Source organism: Haliaeetus albicilla, chromosome W, assembly GCF_947461875.1.
Source record: "Haliaeetus albicilla chromosome W, bHalAlb1.1, whole genome shotgun sequence".
NCBI classification, from domain to species: domain Eukaryota; kingdom Metazoa; phylum Chordata; class Aves; order Accipitriformes; family Accipitridae; genus Haliaeetus; species Haliaeetus albicilla.
The window spans coordinates 22176912-22199016 of NC_091515.1; the positions used below are offsets into that span (position 1 = coordinate 22176912).

General features: G+C 49.1%; 1 long non-coding RNA gene across 1 annotated transcript in view; it reads right to left on the reverse strand.

Moving 5' to 3' along the window:
* LOC138683444 (uncharacterized) overlaps positions 1-22105 on the reverse strand; it is a 423605-nt gene that overhangs the window by 7418 nt on the left and 394082 nt on the right. The gene's annotated exons all lie outside the window — the stretch shown is intronic.

The following is a 22105-nucleotide window of genomic DNA, read 5'->3' on the forward strand; positions in this document are numbered from 1 at the left end:
GGGGGTGAGCAGCTGCCCATTGCTGCTCCTTCCCATCCTTTTTTCTCCTCATTTCTCCTCTTTTGACACCACTCCCCTCCCTGCAGGAAGGGCTGGCCAGGGCCCAGGGCTGTATCCAGGTTTGCCGGTGCCATCCCAAACCCAGTGTGGTGGCACCTGCCAAGGCTGGCACCCCTTGTTCAGCCCAACCTCAGCACATGCCGAGAGGCAGAAACCCACTGACAGACATGCTGCTATTCATCCAGGCTATAAATAACTTCTGTAAAAATCCTCTTCCCAGCCTTTTTGTGCTCAGCCAAACCCTACCAATGGGAAAGGAATTAGTATCTATTTTATGGGCAGCTGGAAGCTGGCTTTGCATTTTTCTGGCTCGTGTAATCCCACGGTGTCCTGGGTTCAGCTGGGATAGAGTTAATTTTTACAGGAACCTGGGAGGTGGGGGGCATAGCTGGGGCAGCTGACCTGAACTGGCCAAGGAGCTATTCCATACCATGTGACATCATGCTCAGTATATAAATGGGGAGCGGGCCGGGGGGGGGGAGCTTTCTCGACTTTCAGTGGGGGAAGTGGTGGAGCGTCGGGTTCCGGGTGGTGAGCAGTTGCACTGTGCATCACTCGTTTTGTATACTCTTTCATTAGTACCGTTGTTGTTGTTGTAACCTTTTTTTTTTGTGTTGTCCCAGTAAACTGCCTTTATCTCAACCCTCGAGGTTCCAGGTTTGTTTTTTTTCCTCTCCTCCGTCTTCCCCCCATCCCACCGGAGGGGGGCGGGAGGAGTGAGCGAGCGGCCGCGTGGTGCTTTGTTACCGGCTGGGCTGAAACCACGACAGTCCTTTTTGGCGCCCAACGTGGGGCAGGAAGGGTTGAGATAACGACAGATCTGGCCAGAGCGTGTTGAAACAAATTTGTCATACGCATTTCTTATACTAGATAAATAGATGTTAGTCACAATGTTGATTCATTTGTTCACATGGTGGCGTTTTGTAAGTTCTTATATGCTCTATGTTTTGCCTGTAGTTGCGTATCTCACCTCTGGGAGAGTGATTGGGATTATCATTTTGCTGTACTGGGCAATGTCGATTTGTGAAATGATTACATCACTGGTCATGAGGTTAAGCTGGTATCTGTATGAGGCAGTGATATCATTTCCATACTTCAGGCGCCTTCTATCGGATTTTATTGGTAATTACACCCAACCCATGGGGAAGTTAGGGGGGGATACTTCCCCCCGTCCATTCGCCTCCCTTCTCTCCTTCGGACTAATTACAACAGCTTTTGAGAATTTTGAATATCCTTGGGATGCGCAAGCCAGTGTGCTGTTAGTGCTATGCCTCCTGACTATGTTTCAGGTCTTGTTTAGGGCTACAAAAAGGCTCTTTAAGAGTACCACCCAGAGATCTGCCCCAAAGCTGGATATTCATGGGTGGCACGGCATGTGGGAGGATGTGGGCATGTATCTAGAGAACTTCTCACCTCCAGTGGCTTGGAAGTTCACTCCCGAACAACTACAGAACCCTCATGAAGTGGTAGAATATTTGAAAGGAAAATGCTGTGGCTATTCCAGAGACGCACAACTCACTGCACTGTGCTGGGCCCTGGCCAGTATCTACCAAACACTGCTTGATATTAGGCAGCACCCTCAGGGGGAAGAGAGGGAAAACAGGGCAACAGACACCGTGGCTACCCCAACCCTGACAACAGGCAGCGTGGCTGCTCCTACCCCGACAACAGGTACCGTGGCTACCCCAACCCCGGTGACAGGTACTGCAGCTAAACCAGAGAACCAACCTGTGCCAGTATCAGTCACCCCTGTACAGAAAAAGAAACACACAAAGAAATAATTTCGCTTAGTGAGAGATGAAGATGAACCAGGGTCATCGTGAGAACAGGAGGAAGAGGCAGAACCTGAAATAATCACCCGATCTCTATCCCTGAGTGAGTTGCGTGACATGCGAAAAGATTTTAGCCGCCACCCAGGTGAGCACATTGTTACCTGGCTGCTCCGATGCTGGGATAATGGGGCTAGTAGTGTGGAATTAGAGGGTAAGGAAGCCAAGCAGTTGGGATCTCTGTTTAGGGAAGGGGGCATCGACAAGGCGATTGGGAGAAAAACACAAGTCCTCAGCCTCTGGAGGTGACTTCTGTTAGGTGTAAAGGAAAGATACCCCTTCAGGGATGAAGTTACATGTCACCAAGGCAAGTGGACCACCATGGAGAGAGGTATCCAGTACCTGAGGGAATTAGCTGTGCTGGAGGTGATTTATAATGATCCGGAAAATGCGCAGTCACCCACAGATCCAGATGAAGTCCAATGCACACAACCGATGTGGCAGAAGTTTCTACGAAGTGCACCACCAACCTATGCCAACTCATTGGCAGTAATGTCCTGGAAAGAAGGCTATGGACAAACGGTGGACGAATTGGCTGTCCAACTCCGGCAATACGAAGGAAGTCTCTCTTCCTCCCTACGGGCCTGTGTCTCGGCTGTAGAGGAATTGTCCCAAGAGTTCCAGCAATTCAAAGTGGATATGTCTTCCTCCCCACCTGTACAGGCCCGCATTGCAGTTATTGGGAGTAAGCGTTCCTCTGCCCAAGAGAGAGGAGAGAGAAAGTACACATGATGGGCTAACCTGTGGTTTTACCTGCATGACCATGGAGAGGACATGAGGAAGTAGGATGGAAAACCTACCTCAGTCTTGGATGCACGGGTACGGGAGTTGTGAGAAAAAGCAACCAGAAAAGAGGATTCTTCTTGGAAAACTGCTGCTCCAGTTTCCCGTGAGCAGTCCCCCGGAGGCAGTAGATGGGCTGATCTCATTTCTGATCCTCTTGAAGGGACTTCTGATTCACATGTGCGAAAAGTGAGTAACAGATATTCTAACCAGGATTAGAGGGGCCCTGCCTCCAGCCAGGTGGAGGAGAGGGACAACCAAGTCTACTGGACAGTGTGGATTTGATGGCCTGGCGCATCAGACCCACAGGAATATAAGGCTCTAGTGGACACTGGTGCACAATGTACCCTAATGCCATCAAGTTATAAAGGGGCAGAACCCATCTGCATCTCTGGTGTGACAGGGGGATCCCAAGAGCTAACCGTATTGGAAGCTGAAATGAGTCTAACCGGGAATGAGTGGCATAAACACCCCATTGTGACTGGCCCAGAGGCCCCGTGTATCCTTGGTATAGATTATCTCAGGAGGGGGTATTTCAAGGACCCAAAAGGGTACCGTTGGGCCTTTGGTATAGCTGCATTGGAGATGGAGGAGATTGAACAGCTGTCTACCCTGCCTGGTCTCTCTCAAGACCCTTCGATTGTGGGGTTGCTGAAGGTTGAAGAACAACAAGTGCCAATTGCTACCACGACGGTGCACCGGCGGCAATATCGCACCAACCGAGACTCCCTGATCCCCATCCATAAGCTGATTTGCCAATTGGAGAGCCAAGGAGTGATCAGCAAGACTCACTCACCCTTTAATAGTCCCATATGGCCCGTGCGGAAATCTAATGGGGAATGGAGACTAACAGTAGATTATCGTGGGCTGAATGAAGTCACGCCACCGCTGAGTGCTGCTGTGCCAGATATGTTAGAGCTTCAATATGAACTGGAATCAAAGACAGCTAAGTGGCATGCCACAATTGACATTGCTAATGCATTTTTCTCCATTCCTTTGGCAGCGGAGTGCAGGCCACAGTTTGCTTTCACTTGGAGGGGCGTCCAGTACACCTGGAATTGACTGCCCCAGGGGTGGAAACACAGCCCCACTATTTGCCATGGACTGATCCAGACTGCACTAGAAAAAGGTGAAGCTCCAGAGCACCTGCAATATATTGATGACATCATTGTATGGGGCAACAAGGCAGAAGAAGTTTTTGAGAAAGGGAAGAAAATAATCCAAATCCTTTTGAAGGCTGGTTTTGCCATAAAAGAAAGTAAGGTCAAGGGACCTGCACAGGAGATCCAGTTCTTAGGAGTAAAATGGCAAGACGGGCGTCGTCAGATCCCAATGGACGTGATCAACAAAACAGAAGCTATGTCCCCACTGACTAATAAAAAGGAAACACAGGCTTGCTTAGGTGTTGTGGGCTTTTGGAGAATGCATATTCCAAATTACAGTCTGATTGTAAGCCCTCTCTACCAAGTTACCCGGAAGAAGAATGATTTTAAATGGGGGCCTGAGCAACGACAAGCCTTTGAACAAATTAAGCGGGAGATTGTTCATGCAGTAGCTCTTGGGCCAGTCTGGGCAGGACAAGATGTTAAAAATGTGCTCTACACTGCAGCTGGGGAGAATGGCCCTACCTGGAGTCTCTGGCAGAAAGTACCTGGGGAGACCCGAGGCCGACCCCTGGGGTTTTGGAGTCGGGGATACAGAGGATCCGAGGCTCGCTATACTCCAACTGAAAAAGAGATATTGGCAGCATATGAAGGAGTTTGAGCTGCCTCAGAAGTGGTTGGTACTGAAACACAGCTCCTCTTAGCACCCCGACTACCACTGCTAGGCTGGATGTTCAAAGGGAAAGTCTCCTCTACACATCATGCAACTGATGCCACGTGGAGTAAGTGGGCTGCACTGATCACACAACGAGCTCGCATAGGAAACCCCAGTCGCCCAGGAATTGTGGAAGTGATCATGGACTGGCCAGAAGGCAAAGATTTTGGAATGTCACCAGAGGAGGAGGTGACACGGACTGAAGAGGCCCCACTGTATAATAAACTGCCAGAAAATGAGAGGCAATATGCCCTGTTCACTGACGGATCCCGTCGCATTGTGTTAAAGCATCGGAGGTGGCAGGCTGCTGTATGGAGTCCTACACGACAAGTTGCAGAAACTGCTGAAGGAGAAGGTGAATCAAGAAAGTTTGCAGAGGTGAAAGCCATCCAGCTAGCGTTAGACATTGCTGAAAGAGAGAAGTGGCCAGTGCTCTATCTCTATACTGACTCATGGATGGTGGCAAATGCCCTGTGGGGGTGGTTACAGCAATGGAAGCAGAGCAACTGGCAGCGCAGAGGTAAACCCATCTGGGCTGCCGCACTGTGGCAAGATATTGCTGTTCAGATAGAGAAGCTAGTGGTAAAAGTACGTCATGTAGATTCTCATGTACCCAAGAGTCAGGCCACTGAAGAACATCAAAACAACCAGCAGGTGGATCAGGCTGCCAAGATTGAAGTGGCTCAGGTGGACCTGGACTGGCAACATAAGGGTGAGTTATTTATGGCTCAGTGGGCCCATGATACTTCAGGCCATCGGGGAAGAGATGCAACATATAGATGCGCTCGTGATCAAGGAGTGGACTTGACCATGGACACTATCGCACAGGTTATCCATGAATGTGAAACATGTGCTGCAATTAAGCAAGCCAAGCGGTTAAAACCCCTGTGGTATGGAGGGCGATGGCTGAAATAGAAACAGTGGGAGGCCTGGCAGATTGACTATATCACACTCCCACGAACCCGCCAAGCCAAGTGCCATGTGCTTACAATGGTGGAAGCAACCACTGGATGGCTGGAAACATATTCTGTACCCCATGCCACTGCCCAGAACACTATCCTGGGCCTTGAAGAGAAAGTTTTATGGCAACACGGCACCCCAGAAAGAATAGAGTTTGACAATGGGACTCATTTCCGAAACAACCTCATAGACACCTGGGCCAAAGAACATGGCATTGAGTGGGTATATCACATCCCTTATCACGCACCGGCCTCCGGAAAAATCGAACGATACAACGGACTGCTGAAAACTACATTGAGAGCAATGGGGGGGGACTTTCAAACATTGGGATACACATTTAACAAAAGCCACCTGGTTAGTCAACACCAGAGGATCTGCCAATCAGGCTGGCCCCGCCTAACCAAGACTTCCACATACTGTAGAAGGGGATAAAGTCCCTGTAGTGCGCATGAGGAGTATGTTAGGAAAGACAGTCTGGGTTAGTCCTCCCTCAAGCAGAGGCAAACCCATTCAAGGGATTGTTTTTGCTCAGGGACCTGGGTACACCTGGTGGGTGATGCAGAAGGATGGGGAAGTTCGATGTGTACCTCATGGAGATTTGATCTTGGGAGAGAATAGCCAGTGAATTGGGCTGTATGATATTTAACTGCTAAATAACCTGCCAATGCATGTCATTTTATCTATAGTGTATATATGCCATATCAAGGGTATTACTGTAAGAATTACCCAAATGACTGCAGGATGGACTTTGAAACTGAGCCAATTAGAATAGCAATAGAACGTGAACTGGCGCCCAGCAATTTCCTCAAGATCAACATCTTCAACCTGCAGACCAAGGGCGTGGGTTGCACCAAATGTAGCAGCCGCAAGCTCCAGAGGCAGCATGCAACAATCCAACACCTCACACCATCTCTCTTATCCTGAAGAACTGCTACAACAGATGGAGCCCCAAAGTCATGGACTAAATAAAATTGATGGACACATTAGAGGGATAGCCCATCGACTAAGGGAATACTATGTAGGGTTTAGGGTTATTCCATGCGGGACCCGGACGACAGGACACCAATATGATGATTAAAGTCGCCAGTTTATTGAGCCTAGCTGATCATTCTTATACAATTCTCTAAGTTGCTTAGAAGCTTTGATTGGCTGCTGCATGCAATCATTTGGTGTCCACGCGCACAAGCATAAAATGTGATTGGTTATATCGACACTGTACACGCGTATAAACATAAGATACAGTTAGTTATACTCACACTGTACACGCGCATAAACATAGGACATAATTGGCTATATTAACTAGAGCATGCGAAACTTGTCTCAGTCTAATTGGCCAATATAAACTGCCGAATTGAGGTTGTTTGTGCCAAGTTCCCTTTATCGTGGAATGTGCACCTGTGTTTTTCTAATTGGGATCTTTCTTTTTCTGTCTTCTTGTTTATTCTGTTCAAGGCCTTCTAAAAGTGTCTGGAATGCTCTTGCGACCATGAGCTACTTTCAGGCCCAGTAACTAAGTTCCATATAATTGACCCCAACAATACTATTTGTGTGTGTGTGTGGTAGGAGGGTGTCCATATACTTATATATATAAGACAAGGAAAGTGGTAGTGGTTGATTGGAAAATGTAAGATCTGGGCATGATGTAGATGGTATAGAATAAGGGGTGGATAATGTCCTGGGTTCAGCTGGGATAGAGTTAATTCTTTACAGGAACCTGGGAGGTGGGGGGCATAGCCGGGGCAGCTGACCTGAACTAGCCAAGGAGCTATTCCATACCATGTGACATCATGTTCAGTATATAACTGGGGAGCGGGCCGGGGGGAGCTTTCTCGACTTTCGGTGGGGGAAGTGGTGGAGCGTCGGGTTCCGGGTGGTGAGCAGTTGCACTGTGCATCACTCGTTTTGTATACTCTTTCATTAGTACCGTTGTTGTTGTTGTAACTTTTTTTTTGTGTTGTCCCAGTAAACTGCCTTTATCTCAACCCTCGAGATTCCAGTTTTTTTTTTCCTTTCTCTCCTCTGTCTCCTCCCTATCCCACCCGAGGGGGGTGGGAGGAGTGAGCGAGCGGCTGCGTGGTCCTTTGTTACCGGCTGGGCTGAAACCACGATACACGGGTACCTTCATTTCTTTTCTTTTCTAACAGCCTTTTGATTCACATTCTTCCCAGACAAGTTTAAGTATGGCTTCAGCTCCCACTGCCCAGGGATGGGAAGGGGAGAGGGTGGTTCTGCATACCCGTGGCAGGGGCATGGGGCACGGGGCAAGAGGGAGGGAAGGGAGGAAAGAGAGAAGGAAGGAAGGAGAAGGCAGGCAGGCAGTAAAGAAGGAAGGCATAAAGAAGAAAAAGGAAGGAAAGTGTAGCACAGGTCTGTGCTCATCCTGGGAAGCCCAGAGTAATGCCCAGGTCCCAGCTTGGGTAACGCCTGCATTTACCAGCCTAGCTATTTTTTTTTAGCTAATCACAGCGAGAAGATGTGGACACTGTGAGCTTTCAGAGTGATCTAGGAATGCTGAGTGATGGGCTAGCAGTCTGATCTTCCTTGGCCTTCATTCCTCATGGATCTGTTGCAGTCATAACTTTTGAGTTAAGCATGTAGAGCACGGGGCCAATGGGCTGGTAACAATTTAATAATAATATAGGGAAGTTAAATTACACTGGAAAGAGAAAGACAGTGGGATTGCACAGATCCTGCCAAGCAATCCTCAGGGGTCTGCAGGTGAGGCTGGAGCTGGGGTTTCCCTCTGGGGACCTGTGGCTTTGTTGCCTTGGGAAATGGGGTGTCCTTGGATGGGGATGTCTGGAGCTCTGCACTCCACCTGTGCCCACTGTGCCTGTGTCCTGGTTTCAGCTGGGATAGAGTTAATTGTCTTCCGAGTAGCTGGTACAGTGCTATGTTTTGAGTTCAGTATGGGAAGAATGTTGATAACACTGATGTTTTCAGTTGTTGCTCAGTAGTGTTTAGTCTAAAGTCAAGGATTTTTCAGCTTCTTATGCCCAGCCAGTGAGAAAGCTGGAGGGACACAAGAAGTTGGCACAGGACACAACCAGGGCAGCTGACCCAAAGTGGCCAAAGGGGTATTCCATACCATGTGATGTCCCATCTAGTATAGGAACTGGGGGGAGGGGGGGGGGGTGGGGGGAATCGCCGCTCGGGGACTAACTGGGCATCGATCGGCAGGTGGTGAGCAATTGCACTGCGCATCATTTGTATATTCCAATCCTTTTATTATTACTGTTGTCATTTTATTAGTGTTATCATTATCATTATTAGTTTCTTCTTTTCTGTTCTATTAAACCATTCTTATTTCAACCCATGAGTTTTACTTCTTTTCCTGATTTTCTCCCCATCCCACTGGGTGGGGGGGGGAGTGAGTGAGCGGCTGCGTGGTGCTTAGTTGCTGGCTGGGGTTAAACCATGACAGCCTGTCAAGGTGAACATCCCATATGCATCAGGGATCTCTTCTCCCCATACAATAGTCAAGCCAATGCTCACTTACTTACCTGTCCTTCCTGAAAAAAGATACCTTCAGCAACATTAGTCCCCCAGATCTCCCCAGCTAGGTGCTTGCTGTGATTGCTTCCCCATCACACCAGCACCATCGGGTAGTGAAGGTGACAGTCCCCACAGGAAACCCTGTGACAAGGGAGGACAGTCTGGTGAGTGGGAAGGGGAAAAAAATACAGAAGGAAGGAAGAAAAAAAAGGAGAAGAAATCAGTTTAGTTACAATAAAGCCTCTTACTGTATTAACTGCTAAGCCACAAATACACAAACACACAGAGGGAGTCCTTGGAATAAAGGCATTTAATTAAGCTATTTGCTCGAAGTCAGCTCTGAAGGGTCTGGCATGATGAAGGAATGGACACAGTGGGACCCCAGGGAGATGCTCGCCGTGGTCACCCGTGACCTTCCCCCTTGGTTCAAGGCCATGGAGCAGTGATGTCCCCTCCACAGGGACACGGGCCACCCCGCCAGTCACATCCAGATCTCTCTGAGGTCCCCTTCGCCAGTTGGGGGGATATCTCCTGGCCCCCATGGGTACTAAGCGGGTGCCCCCCAGCTAGGGGGGAGCTGTTGGCATCATGGGACCATTTGCTCTTTCCTCCTTTCCTTTTCCTTGCGGGGAGAGGGCTGCGATGGGGGGGTTATAACTCTTCTCTCCATTCATTTGATCTGCCAGCGGGATCAGTGGGGGGAAGACCCTGTCTTGGCAGGCTGCCCATGAGATAAAAGGCAGAGAGGGCCCAGCCAAGACTTTTTTTTCCACTGTTCCCCCCACCCCTTCACCCATCCTCCGTTTTCTTGGCAAAGGATGAAATGGGAAAATGAGCATACTCCTTTCAAAGCCCTTCTTCTTTCAGTATTGAACAGGGCCTGGATTCCCTTCTGGATGCCTGATTGCTGGCATTCCTGCTCCCCATGCAGCCTAAACTGTAACAGCTGGGGATGATGTTGGAGGGCTGTGAGCACATGCAGGGAAGCTGGAGCAGAAATACCAGCTACCTGCTTCCTACCCTGGCATTGGTGCTGCTCCACACCCCCGGTGAGACTCATTTCCCCAGGGCTCCCCCAGCCCCATCACCACCTTTGGCCAACAAAGCTCCGCTGCTCCGACGTGTCACAAGTTGTGGGGTCTCTGCTCCTGGCAAGCACATGGGTTGAAAGATGTTTGGCCGTGTCCCTTTCTTGGGGGATGCAAAGCTGGGACAAGGTGTGGGAATCGGCTCCACTGTCCCAGGATGCTTGTCAAGACTCAGGAGTCCTGTCTTGCCCTGAGCTGGGATGAAAGCCACCCTGGGGAACCTGGCAGAGCATGAACCTTGCTCCTGCTTGCTGCATTGGACTCAGCTGAGTGTTTCACTAACATTTTCCAGAGATTTTCTTTTGATTTCACCCTTTTCTATTTTTTTTGAAGATGATAACGATCTTCCATTTCCAAATGAAAAGTAGTTTGGCACCTCTGTGTGTGTGTGTGTGGGAAGATTTATTTTTCATTTAAAGCTGTTGAAACAGGATAGTTAAACCATTGAATATCTGTCTTTTTCCCCAGAAGGTTTTTGGAAAGAGAAATTCCTCTGAAGTGACCTTTTCTTAGGGAGTGTTTTGATGAACTGGCATTTTCTGGATGAAAAAGCATTTCTGTCCAAAGTGCCTGGCTGTTCCCAAGGGAAAGGGCAGGAACAGAGGGGACACAGGCAGTGTGGAGGGAGGGAGGGAACCTGATTTTGGGATTTCTCCAGTGGTCTGGAAAGGATGCTTGGGGTGGCATGGTGAAATTGGTGTTCCAGGAGTGCTGGTGAGCTGGGCCCGGCGCTGGGAGGTAGCAAGGGAGGGGAGGTGAAACAGGGGCAGCCCAGATCTCTGGCATGGCACTCTCCAATTCCTCCTTATCAGCTCTTTAGCATCTCTTGTGCCTTTATCACACTCCATATAACTCTGAGGAAGGAGGGCAGCCTACTTGCGAGGCCTTAGTGTAAACCTTCAATGACAGCTGCTTCCAGTTACTGCTTGGGATCCTCCAAGGTAGGAGGATTTGGGTTTGCTATGGGGCAGCTCTCCATCTGCTGCGTGCAATCCACTGTGCATTTCCTGGGAGGGTCTCACATCAGCATGTCTCCCAAACCCCAGTCCTGGCAATGCAGTCTCAATCAGGCTGGAGAAGGACACTCTGCCTCTGCTCTGGTGTGATCCTGCCTTACTGTATTGGGTCTGGCTGAGATGGAGTTAATACTCCCCATAGCAGCCCTCATAGTGCTGTGCTCTGCATCAGTAGCTAGAAAGGTGTTGATAACACACCAGTGTTTTGGCTACTGCTGAGCAGTGCTGGCACAGCATCAAGGCTGCCTCCCCAACATTTTTGCCCCCCCCCTCAATGGCAGGCTGGGGCAGGGCAAGATCTTGGGAGGGGACATAACCAGGACAGCTGACCTAAACTAACCAAACAGATATTCCATACCATATGACGTCAGCTCAGATATAAAAGCTAAGTAAAGGGAGATGGAAGGGGGGGCATTTTGTCTTCCAGAGCAACTGATGTGCAGAAAACAGACTCTACAATCTGTGAGATTGTAAAGTATGTAAAGTAGGTATGTTCATTCAGCGCTGGGCAGCACGGGGGGTAGTCCCACCAAAGTCGTGTGCGCCCGACTCGGCAGTTCACCTCAAGTTTATACAGTCAGGTATTACATATTCACAATACACCTATACATATGCATGACCTATCCCCGCTTCATATTAAAATTAGCTCCGAGAGGTCATTTCCATAGTCTCCTCTCAACTGCGCCTGCGCAGGGCCTCTTTATGGTGGTCATCTGGTGGTCGCAGAGATGAAGATAGATGACTCCTCTTCGTCACCGCTAGTAACCTCTTTCCTTGCACAGGCTCAGTGATTTCTTGGTATTCACCCAAGCTGCAAGACCAGTCTCAGCTGGCTCTTGGGGCCTGCTCCTGCTTCTTATCAAGGACTGTCTCTACCTCATTGGCTGGTTCTTGGGACCAGCTCTTCTTATCAAGGACTGTCTCTACCTCAGCTAATTTCAACAATGTAAGCACTAAACATCATCTTTCACCCCCCTTTATTATATCTACTGAGATTCTTTTGACTCCCCTTGTGTCACAACCACTACGAGTACTGAAGCCCTGCTTCCCAGGAAGTGGCTAGACATCGCCTGCTGATGGGAAGTAGAGAATAACATCATTTGTTTTTCTTTGCTTTCGTGCACGACCTTTGCTTTCACTTTATTAAACTGTCCTTAGCTTGACCCACAAGCCCTTTGTTATATTTTCTCTCCCCTGGCCAGCTGAGGAGGGGGAGCGATAGAGCGGCTTTGGTGGGCACCTGGCGTTCAGCCAGAGTCAACCCACCACAAAAAAGTACTGTGGTGGGTTGACCCTGGCTGGATGCCAGGTGCCCACCAAAGCCGCTCTATCGCTCCCCCTCCTCAGCTGGCCAGGGGAGAGAAAATATAACAAAGGGCTTGTGGGTCAAGCTAAGGACAGGAGAGATCACTCACCGATTACTGTCATGGGCAAAACAGACTCAGCTTGGGGAAAATTAACTCAATTTATTACAAATCAACCAGAGTAGGGTAATGAGAAATAAAACCAAATCTCAGAACACCTTCCCTCCACCCCTCCTTTCTTCCCAGGCACAACTTCACTCCTGGATTCTCTACCAACCCCCCTCAGCAGCACAGGGGGATGGGGAATGGGGTTTACGGTCAGTTCATCACACGTGATTTTCTGCCACTTCATCCTCCTCAGGGGCAGGACTCATCACACTCTTCCCCTGCTCCAGCATGGGGTCCCTCCCACGGGAGACAGTCCTCCACGAACTTCTCCAACCTGGGTCCTTCCCACGGGCTGCAGTTCTTCATGAACTGTTCCAGCATGGGTCCTTTCCATGGTGTGCAGTCCTTCAGGAGCACACTGCTCCAGCGTGGGTCCCCCACGGAGTCACAAGTCCTGCCAGAAAACCTGCTCTGTAGGTTCTTCTCTCCACAGATCTGCAGGTCCTGCCAGGAGCCTGCTCCAGCGCGGGGTTCCCATGGGGTCACAGCCTCCTTTGGGAACCCACCTGCTCTGGTGTGGGGTCCTCCCCAGGCTGCAGGTGGATATCTGCTCCACTGTGGACCTCCATGGACTGCAGGGGGACAGCCTGCCTCACCATGGTCTTCACCACAGGCTGCAGGGGAATCCTGCTCCGGTGCCTGGAGCACCTCCTCCCCCTCCTTCTTCACTGACCTTGGTGTCTGCAGGGTTGTTTCTCTTACATGTTCTCACTCCTCTCTCCGAATGCCGTTTCTGTCTGTCCCAACTTTTTTTTTTTTTTTTCCTTCTTAAAAATGTTATCACAGAGGCGTTACCACTATCGCTGATTGGCTCGGCCTTGGCCGGCAGCGGGTCCGTATTAGAGCTGGCTGGTATTGGCTCTCTTGAACACAGGGGAAGCTTCCATCAGCTTCTTACAGAAGCCACCCCTGTAACCCCCCCCCAAAACCTTGCCACACAAAGCCAATACACTTACATCCAGGGTTACAATAAGCTTTTTAGCTCCAACAGCCCAAGGGCTGAGCCAAACATCCCCTGGGGCAGCATCCAAACACCCTGCAGAACTGTTGCCACCAGCCAGGGTGCCCTCTCTGTCGTTGCAGCCCACATCGTCCCCGCTTGTGGGAGGTTTGCATCCTTCTTGCCCACATGCCACATGCACACATGATGGATGGGGCCCAGAGACACACTGAGAAATGCTGTCTTGGAGGCGGCTCCCCATCTTTAATCCCATTTGGGTGTCCTTATTTGCTGCTTTACCATGTGTCTTGTGTGCCATGTCGATTCACTATTGCTCTGGTTTATTAATCAGTGCCATGCAGGGGCAGATCAAATGGCTTACAATAGCCTAAGTACATTACAGCAATGCTATTATGTATCTGTCCACCAAATTTGTAATCTCCATGAAAAATTAGAGCAAGCTGCTCTGACAAGCCCCGTTCTCTGTATTCCCCACAAGCAGGACCATTATTATTTTACCTTTCTTTAACTCTTTATTAATCCCATCCTCCACCAGCCATCTGTTATTTTGCCCGGGACTGATGTGGTAACAAAAAAGATTGGCTTCACACATGCTTTTAAAATCCTGGCGCTCACAGGCTGCTGACCGGGGACCACTCTCCTTGCATTGCGATACCTGCAGAAGAGGCAGGCAGCTGCTTTTGGGGGGGTCCCACACACTTTTTGAGGTGACTCTGTCTGCTGGCAGGGTGTTACGGATGCACGACTAACCAAATCCAACAGGTGTTAAAACTCAGATTTATTCTTCTGCAAAAGTTAGTTAGAAGTCCAGTAACATTTTATAAAACCACAGGCTCAATGATGTAAAGAGAATTAATACTACACCGCCGACTCAAGAATCCCCAAGATTTAAAGCGATGGCTCCAAAACACGCGTATCACTCACCTAAAAGCTGAGGGCTCTCTCCCTTGAGGAGTTACCTCGGGCGGTGCCCCAACCCGAGGGGGAGTCCCCGACTGCCAACGTGTCCTCCGGTGGGACCCCGTTTATACCCCTGTTGAATCTGACCTGTGGTCATTTAATCCTATTGGCCAGGAGGGTCACCTCGGTGTACCTGGCGCATCTCGATTGGCCAGTTCAAATTTCAACCTGCAGCCTCCAGGGTTTCCTTCCCCTTCTCCCTTCCTGGAGAAGTTTTGTTTCCTGCTGGCAGGATGGGGGTGGGGTGGGGTGGGGGTGGGAAAATGTACTGCCACATCACCTAAAATCAAATCCTCTTGAGGCACACATCGGACTTCCCCATCTTTTCGCATCACCCACCAAGTGCACCAAGGTCCTTGAGCAAAAGAAATCCTAGGAATGGATTTGCCTTTGCCTGAAGCAGGAGTAACCCAGACTGTCTTCCCTAACATATTTTTCATGTGCACTACAGGGACTTTATCCCCTTCTGCAGTACACAAAAGTTCTGACTGGGCAGGGCCACCCCTATTGGCAGATCCTCTGGTGTTGACTAACCAGGTGGCTTTTGCTAAATGTGTATCCCAATGTTTGAAGGTCCCACCCCCCATTGCTCTCAATGTAGTCTTTAACAATCCATTGTATCGCTCAATTTTCCCAGAGGCTGGTGCATGATAGGGGATATGATACACCCACTCAATGCCATGCTCTTTGGCCCAGGTGTCTATGAGGTTGTTTCAGAAATGAGTCCCGTTGTCTGACTCAGTTCTTTCTGGGGTGCCATGTCGCCACAAGACCTGCTTCTCAAGGCCCAGGATAGTGTTCTGGGCAGTGGCATGGGGTACGGAATATGTTTCCAGCCATTTGGTGGTTGCTTCCACCATTGTAAGCACATAACGCTTGCCTTGGCGAGTTTGTGGGAGTGTGATATAGTCAATCTGCCAGGCTTCCCCATATTTATGTTTCAGCCATCGCCCTCCATACCACAGGGGCTTTAGCTGCTTGGCTTGCTTAATTGCAGCACATGTTTCACATTCATGGATAACTTGCACGATAGTGTCCATGGTCAAGTCCACCCCTCGATCACGAGCCCATCTATATGTTGCATCTCTTCCCTGATGGCCTGAGGTATCATAGAATCATAGAATCATTTAGGTTGGAAAAGACCTTCAAGATCATCGAGTCCAACCATCATCCATGCCCACTAAACCATGTTACTAAACCATGTTATGGAGTACCCCGTCTATGCACTTTTTGAATATGGTGACTCAACCACTTCTCTGGGCAGCCTATTCCAATGTCTGACAACCCTCGCAGTAAAGAAATTTTTCCTAATATCCAACCTAAATCTCCCTTGTCGCAACTTGAGGCCATTTCCTCTTGTCCTATCTCCAGCCACCTGACAGAAGAGACCAGTACCCACCTCACTACAACCTCCTTTCAGGTAGTTGTAGAGAGCGACAAGGTCGCCCCTCAGCCTCCTCTTCTCTAGACTAAACAGCCCCAGTTCCCTCAGCTGCTCCTCATAAGACTTGTGCTCCAGGCCCCTCACCAACTTGGTTGCCCTTCTCTGGACATGCTCCAGCACCTCAATGTCTTTCCTGTAGTGAGGGGCCCAAAACTGAACACAGTACTCGAGGTGCGGCCTCACCAGTGCTGAGTACAGGGGATCAATCACCTCCCTGCTCCTGCTGGCCACACTATTTCTGATACAGGCTAGGATGCCGTTGGCCTTCTTGGCCACCTGGGCACCCTGCTGGCTCATATTCAGCCGGCTGTCAACCAGCACACCCAGGTCTTTCTCTGCTGGGCAGCTTTCCAGCCACTCTTCCCCAAGCATGTAGCTCTGCATGGGGTTGTGACCGAAGTGCAGGACCCGGCATTTGGCCTTGTTGAACATCATACGATTGGCCTGGCCCATCGATCCAGCGTGTCCAGATCTCTTTGTAGAGCCTCCCTACCCTCAAGCAGATCGACCCTGCCTCCCAACTTGGTGTCATCTGCAAACTTGCTGAGGGTGCATTCAATCCCCTCATCCAAATCATCAATAAAGATATTAAACAGAACTGGCCCCAGCACTGAGCCCTGGGGAACACCACTTGTGACCCACCGCCACCTGGATTTCACCCCATTCACCACAACCCTCTGGGCTTGTCCATCCAGCCAGTTTTTCACCCAGTGAAGAGTACACTTGTCCAAGCCATGAGACACCAGCTTCTCAAGGAGTATGCTGTGAGAGACAGTGTCAAAGGCCTTGCTGAAGTCCAGGTAGACAACATCCACAGCCTTCCCCTCATCCACTAGGCGGGTCACCTGGTCATAGAAGGAGATCAGGTTGGTCAAGCAGGACCTGCCTTTCGTAAACCCATGCTGACTGGGCCTGATCCCCTGCTTGTCCTGGACTTGCCATGTGAGTTCTCTCAAGACAAACTGTTCCATAATCTTCCCCGGTACCGAGGTCAGGCTGACAGGCCTGTAGTTCCCCGGATCCTCCCTCTGACCCTTCTTGTAAATGGGAGTCACATTGGCAAGCCTCCAGTCCTCTGGGACCTCCCCCGTTGACCAGGATCGCTGATAGATGATGGGGAGTGGCTTGGCAAGGACCTCTGCCAGTTCCCTCAGTACTCTTGGATGGATCCCATCGGGTTCCATAGATTTGTGAGTGTCCAGATGGCGTAGCAGGTCCCTAACTAATTCCTCCTGGATTAAGGGGGGTATATTCTGCTCTTCATCCTTACCTTCCAGCTCAGGGGGCGGAGTACCCTGAGGATAACTGGTCTCCTTATTAAAGACTGAGGCAAAGAAGGCATTAAGTACCTCGGCCTTTTCCTCATCTCTGGTTGCTACGTTCCCTTCTGTATCCATTGAAGGATAGATATGCTCCTTGGGATTCTTTTTACTGTTAACATATTTGTAAAAACATTTTTTGTTGTCCCTTACAATAGTGGCCAGATTTAGTTCTAGCTGAGCTTTTGCCTTTCTAATTTTCTCTCTGTATGATCTAACAAGATCCCTGTACTCCTCCCAAGTTGCCCGCCCTTTCTTCCAGAGATGATAATGTGCCAGTACATTCCCCCCCCCCATCCCGCCAGCAGGAAACAAATCTTCTCCAGGAAGAGAGAAGGGGAAGGAAACCCTGGAGGCTGCAGGTTGAAATTTGAACTGGCCAGTCAAGATGTGCCAGGTACACTGAGGTGACCCTCCTGGCCAATAGAATTAAATGACCACAGGTCAGATTTGACAGGGGTATAAATGGGGTCCCACCGGAGGACACGTTGGCAGTCCTCCTCAGAGCAGCAGCGGGTCTGCAGTCGGGGACTCCCCCTCGGATCGGGGCACCGCCCGAGGTAACTCCTTGAGGGAGAGAGCCCTCAGCTTTTAGGTGAGTGATACGCGTGTTTTGGAGCCATTGCTTTAAATCTTGGGGATTCTTGAGTCGGCTGTGTAGTATTAATTCTCTTTACAACATTGAGCCTGTGGTTTTATAAAATGTTACCGGACTTCTAACTAACTTTTGCGGAAGAATAAATCTGAGTTTTAACACCTGTTGGATTTGGTTAGTCGTGCATCCATAACAGATAAACTCTCCTTTTTTTCTTGACTCCTAGCAAAAGCTCCCCGTTCAGCCAGGCCGGTCGTTTTCCTCGGCGGTTTGACTTGTGGCACATGGGAATAGCCTGGTCCTGAGCCATTAAGATTTCCTTCTTAAAGAATGTCCATCCCTCCTGGGCCCCTTTGCCCTTCAGGACTGTCTCCCAAGGGACTCTCTCAACCAGTGCCTCGAAGAGGCCAAAGTTTGTCCTCTGGAAGTCCATAGTGGTGGTTTTGCTAACCCCCTTCCTTGCCTCACCAGCAATTGAGAATTCTATCATTTCATGGTCACTAAGCCCAAGACGGCCTCCGACCATCACACCTCCCACCAGTCCTTCCCTGTTTGTAAACAGTAGATCTAGCAAGGCTCCTCCCCTGGTTGGCTCACCCACCAGCTGTGTCAGGAAGTTATCTTCCACACACTCCAGGAACCTCCTAGATTGTTTACTCACTGCTGTGTTGTATTTCCAGCAGATGTCTGGAAAGTTGAAGTCCCCCACAAGAACAAGGGCACACAATTCTGAGACTACTGCCAGACGCTTGTAGAATGATTCATCCATCTCTTCATCGTGTGCAGCGGAGGATCCACAGGGGACATCACACACAGACCAATGTGATCAAGTGAAGCCCATTTACTACAACTTTCAGCACAGTTATATACCCTATGCGCTTATGCACGTGCCTTATACAATGCTCTGATTGGTACAATATCCCATTTCATGCAGCGCTATCTTATCCTTTATTGGCTGCTCAAGCTTCTTCATGAGGCGTTTTGCGGTTGCTTATCTCGTTCTTTGGCATCCAGGAGTTGTTTGTCAGGCTCTTCTTATCTTCCTTTTCCCAGCGTACAAGGACACAGCGTCCTTGTCTGCTTCAGCACTTTGTATGCTTATGCTTTGTTCCAGCTAAAGGCTGGATTGCTCACATGTCCTCGCTCAGCCAAGAAATCCTCAACAATTCCCCCTTTTTGTTTTTGAACAATCCAGGTTTGATTAATAACTTGGGATGCCATTTTTCTCAACAAGCTAACTAAACAAGGTAAAATTATTACAATAGCTAAAATCACAATAACTACAACAATGCCCATGCGACATAACTCTTTAAGCCACCCCGTTAGTTACTGTACTGAGGCATAAGCAATCTTATCCGGTCACCAGATGTTTTCTTTGGTTTGCGGTGGTATCCATGACTACGTCCATCCGAGGACTGTAAGGAAGATGGACTATCTGTACATTCTCGTGCCGTCTTGCTCTGCAAACTTAGACCAGCAATCGGTAGGTGCCAGCTTTACGTGGGCGTCCCCACGGAGGCAATGGTAGCCTCGCCATACACCAGCCCGATGCTCTTCGGAAAATCCTGGTATTTATACATTTGCAGAGGAACGGATTTCAGCACACGTGGCCAGCGGGTACCAAAATCCGCCTCAGTTGCAACATGGCGAGCCTATGACACATGCGCTCGCTGGCCAGGCGCGCTGCACGAGTCATAGCCATCCTGTCTATTGGTTCATGGGCTTTGTGATGCGGTTGCAATGCACAGAGAATCTTGACCTGTTATGTTAACCAAGGTGACCTATACATTAGTTTTTGGCTGAGGTGGTATTCATATTGCCGCACCATCTAGGATGTTCCAGATGATGATGGTCGTGCAAATCGAGCGGGAGTCCATTGTGGGCCTGTATCTGTGGAAACACAAGCATAACCTCGCCCCCAGGTTATTAATGGAAATGGACCTTCCCGTTGCCCTGTTTCTAGATTCTTAACTAAAACCATGACCTTACCCCTAATTTTGGCTTTAGCTAACTTTTACGTTTACCCCACACTGTCTTCCCGTAATCACACCATGTTTAATCAAATTATGCTTAACACACTTCTTACCTAATGCAAGTTCTATATACAATAAGGCACGCTGTCCTAAGTCTTCTACAAGCGATAAATCATATACTTCCTTATAATGCCTTAAACCAAAAACCTCTCTGAAGGACTCAATGTCCGCTAGTCCTCTAAAGTGTAATACTCTATTAGTCAGAATCTGTTGGATCAGTGGCTCCAGCACCCGCTGGTACGGTGCCAGCTGCCGTTGGGACGATTCCGGACCCAGCATCAGTGCGAAGCTGTGGCTTGACCCACTTGGCTGGGATCCAACGAATGCCTCGATCTGTAAGCAAACACATATACCCTCTCCCAGTAAGCTTTACTTCTGCTGGTCCGCACCATTGCCTGGACTCTGGGTCCTTATACATTACCATGATTCCTGTACTTTGTTGCATCCTTTCCGCCTGTAAAAGAGCATGATGCACTACCATCGGTGGGTCTTTGTGATCACCTGTCAATCTAAGATAATTTAGCACAAATCAGGCTTTGGCCAATCGCTCCTCTGGAAGTAAGCCCTGGGTTCCCCCCTTTTGTTTTTGCAGCATGCTCTTTAGGGTTTGGTTGGCCCGTTCGACAATAGCCTGTCCTGTGGGAAGATGTGGAATGCCCGTACCATGGTGAATTCCCCACAAATTACAAAATCGAGGAAATCGTGTAGAACCATAGGCTGGACCGTTGTCCGTCTTAATTTCTTTAGGCACACCCAGCACTGCAAAAGAAGCGTGAAGATGTCGTTCAATATGTAAGGCCTTTTCTCCAGTTTGTGCCGTGGCCCACATAGCAGCAGAATAGGTATCAATACACACATAACGCTTTGCACCAAACCACATGACATGGGTGACATCCATTTGCCACAACTGCAATGGCAAGAGACCTCGTGGGTTAACCCCACAGCCCAAGCCCAGCCCCTCCTTTTGGCAATCGGGGCATGCTTTAACGATACCTTGTGCATCAGTGAGTGGTAAGTCAAATTGCTTTGCTAACATCCTAGTGGGTTGGTGCAAGAACGCATGTGATGATTGCCGTGCTTGCTGAAAACGATTCCCTGGAGGAGGCTCCCATGCCGCTGCAACCAATTGGTCGGCTCTGTCATTTCCCTCTGACAAACCTGGTAGCTTTTGATGACTTCTTATATGCGTTATAAAATACTCTACACGCCAAGAGTTCAAGCAGCATAGTAATGACAAAAACAACATTCCCAATCTTTTGTTTGTGACCTCCTTTACCATTGCTCTCTCCATCCTTTGTACCACCCCGACTACATAAAGAGAATCAGATACGATATTCAGCGGCTCCTTAGCCCAATGCTGCAGTGCCCAAATCACCGCTTTTAATTCTAACATCTGTAAAGAATCCCCAGGGTCTCCCTTTTCAACATGGTCACACCACTGATCGTTATCATCTTTCCACGTACAGGCGGCCGTACCTGTCTTTTTCCCAGCATCAATAAACACTGTTACCCCGTGTACGGGTGTTTCCGACCTCCATGGGTTTTGCTCAAAGGTTTGCTGTTCCAATAGTGACCACAACTTATGCTTTGGATATTGATTACTTATCATACCTCCAAACCCCGCTAATGCCACTTGTAACGCTACAGAATGCCGAATTCCCCATTCCAAATACCATTTTACCAGAGGTATTGGCAACATTTCTGGTTCCGTCCCTGCAATCTCTACAATCCTCGTTCTTCCCCTAATGATCAGCTGTGCAAATAATTCCAGTCGGGTTACAATAGATTTGTCCGGTCGCATGGCCAAGAAGACCCATTCTAGAATTCTCAAGGAATCTGAGCGCTTTGTGTCCCACTGACAAATTACCGCATAAAGGTGTTGTCTCTGAGAGTCCCCTGTATTAACGATCATCAATATTATCGGTAAATCCTCATTGCATCTGGATGCAAAGCTAGACGCAATTTTCTTTGATATATATTCTAAGGCTTTTTGCTGTTCTCCTGTCATTTCCCGTTTCTCATCTGCGCGTGCGCTCGTACCCAGGAGTTCTACCAAAGGGGCCATATCGTCATTAGTGATACCGCAAAGATTCCGCACCCACTGGATATCTCCCACAAGCTTCTGGACATCATGTACCGTTAAAATTTCTGATGTTATTTGAACCTTCTGAGGTTTAACATTGCTAGCATCTATGTGCCACCCCAAATACTTCCAAGGTGCTGCCTTTTGCACCTTTTCAGGAGCGATTATTACTCCGCGATGGCTTAAGGT